This window comes from Trachypithecus francoisi, unplaced genomic scaffold, assembly GCF_009764315.1.
Source record: "Trachypithecus francoisi isolate TF-2019V2 unplaced genomic scaffold, Tfra_2.0 Lachesis_group11, whole genome shotgun sequence".
In the NCBI taxonomy this organism is placed as follows: Eukaryota; Metazoa; Chordata; class Mammalia; order Primates; family Cercopithecidae; genus Trachypithecus; species Trachypithecus francoisi.
In genome coordinates this window covers 62,179,914-62,182,444 of record NW_022681456.1, presented here as the reverse complement: position 1 = coordinate 62,182,444, position 2,531 = coordinate 62,179,914, and the positions used below count along the sequence as shown (strand labels likewise).

At 39.8% G+C, this 2,531-nt stretch overlaps 1 non-coding gene across 1 annotated transcript; it reads left to right on the top strand.

The window, feature by feature from the left end:
• The first annotated feature begins 456 nt into the window (after window positions 1-456).
• LOC117091300 lies at window positions 457-563 on the top strand. Its single transcript, XR_004440391.1, has one exon. It is a non-coding gene; the product is annotated as a U6 spliceosomal RNA (small nuclear RNA).
• Window positions 564-2,531: the final 1,968 nt, after the last annotated feature.

The following is a 2,531-nucleotide window of genomic DNA, read 5'->3' as shown; positions in this document are numbered from 1 at the left end:
CTCACTGGCCTCAGGCAATTGGTAACACTGGAAGTGTTTAGAATCCTATTCTTAGTGGCTGGCATAGTGATGATCTTTGTTGTCCTTTCTGCAGTGGGAGTCCCCCTTTGGGATTGGTTATTAGTGAACCTGCTTCACAATAGAAATATGAACATCAAAGGAGATTCTCTTCCAGAGAAGAAAAGAGAGAGCTGGAGAGAAGGCCTCCATCTTCTCAGATAATATATAAATAATCATGAGCAGAATATTGGCAGAAATACAGTGTTAAAGGCCATTCTGGTGAGATCTCAGATGAAAATCAGGAACATGTTATTGGAAACTGGGGAAAGGTGATTTTTGTTATGAAGTGGCAAAGTTGGCCAAACTTTGTTCTACTGTTTTGTGGAAGAAAAACTTGCCAGCAATGAAACTGGAATTTTTAGCTGAGGAGTTTTCTAAGTGTTGAAGGTGTGGCTTGTGCTCGCTTCGGCAGCACATATACTAAAATTGGAACGATACAGAGAAGATTAGCATGGCCCCTGCGCAAGGATGACACGCAAATTCGTGAAGCGTTCCATATTTTTCCAGAAGAGCAACTCCAAGACACATAATTGCCAGATTCACCAAAGTTGAAATGAAGGAAAAAATCTTAAGGGCAGCCAGAGAGAAAGGTCGGGTTACCCACAAAGGGAAGCCCATCAGAATAACAGCAGATCTCTCGGCAGAAACTCTACAAGCCAGAAGAGAGTGGGGGCCAATATTCAACGTTCTTAAAGAAAGGAATTTTAAACCCAGAATTTCATATCCAGCCAAACTAAGCTTCATCAGTGAAGGAGAAATAAAATCCTTTACAGATAAGCAAATGCTTATAGATTTTGTCACCACCAGGCCTGCCTTACAAGAGACCCTGAAGGAAGCCCTAAACATGGAAAGGAGCAACCGGTACCAGCCATTGCAAAAACAAGCCAAAATGTAAAGACCATCGAGGCTAGGAAGAAACTGCATCAACTAACGAGCAAAATAACCAGTTAATATCATAATGACAGGATCAAGTTCACACATAACAATATTAACCTTAAATGTAAATGGACTAAATGCTCCAATTAAAAGACACAGACTGGCAAACTGGAGAAAGAGTCAAGACCCATCAGTCTGCTTATTCAGGAGACCCATCTCACATGCAGAGACATACATAGGCTCAAAATAAAGGGATGGAGGAAGATCTACCAAGCAAATGGAGAACAAAAAAAAGCGGGGGTTGCAATCCTAGTCTCTGATAAAACAGACTTTAAACCATCAAAGATCAAAAGAGACAAAGAAGGCCATTACATAATGGTAAAGGGATCAATTCATCAGGAAGAGCTAACTCTCCTAAATATCTATGCACCCAATACAGGAGCACCCAGATTCATAAAGCAAGTCCTTAGAGACCTACAAAGAGACTTAGACTCCCATACAATAATAATGGGAGACTTCAACACTCCACTGTCAACATTAGACAGATCAATGAGACAGAAAGTTAACAAGGATATCCAGGAATTGAACTCATCTCTGCACCAAGCGGACCTAATAGACATCTATAGAACTCTCCACCCCAAATCAACAGAATATACATTCTTCTCAGCACCACATCGCACTTATTCCAAAATTGACCACATAATGGAAGTAAAGCACTCCTCAGCAAATGTACAAGAACAGAAATTATAACAAACTGTCTCTCAGACCACAGTGCAATCAAACTAGAACTCAGGACTAAGAAACTCAATCAAAACCGCTCAACTACATGGAAACTGAACAACCTGCTCCTGAATGACTACTGGGTACATAATGAAATGAAAGCAGAAATAAAGATGTTCTTTGAAACCAATGAGAACAAAGATACAACATACCAGAATCTCTGGGACACATTTAAAGCAGTGTGTAGAGGGAAATTTATAGCACTAAATGCCCACAAGAGAAAGCAGGAGAGATCTAAAATTGACACTCTAACATCACAATTAAAAGAACTAGAGAGGCAAGAGCAAACACACTCAAAAGCTAGCAGAAGGCAAGAAATAACTAAGATCAGAGCAGAACTGAAGGAGATAGAGACACAAAAAACCCTCCAAAAAATCAATGAATCCAGGAGTTGGTTTTTTGAAAAGATCAACAAAATTGACAGACTGCTAGCTAGACTAATAAAGAAGAAAAGAGAGAGGAATCAAATAGACGCAATAAAAAATGATAAAGGGGATATCACCACCGACCCCACAGAAATACAAACAACCATCAGAGAATACTATAAATGCCTCTACGCAAATCAACTAGAAAATCTAGAAGAAATGGATAATTTCCTGGACACTTACACTCTCCCAAGACTAAACCAGGAAGAAGTTGAATCCCTGAATAGACCAATAGCAGGCTCTGAAATTGAGGCAACAATTAATAGCCTACCCACCAAAAAAAGTCCAGGACCAGATGGATTCACAGCTGAATTCTACCAGAGGTACAAGGAGGAGCTGGTACCATTCCTTCTGAAACTATTTCAATCAATAGAAAAAGAGGGAATCCTC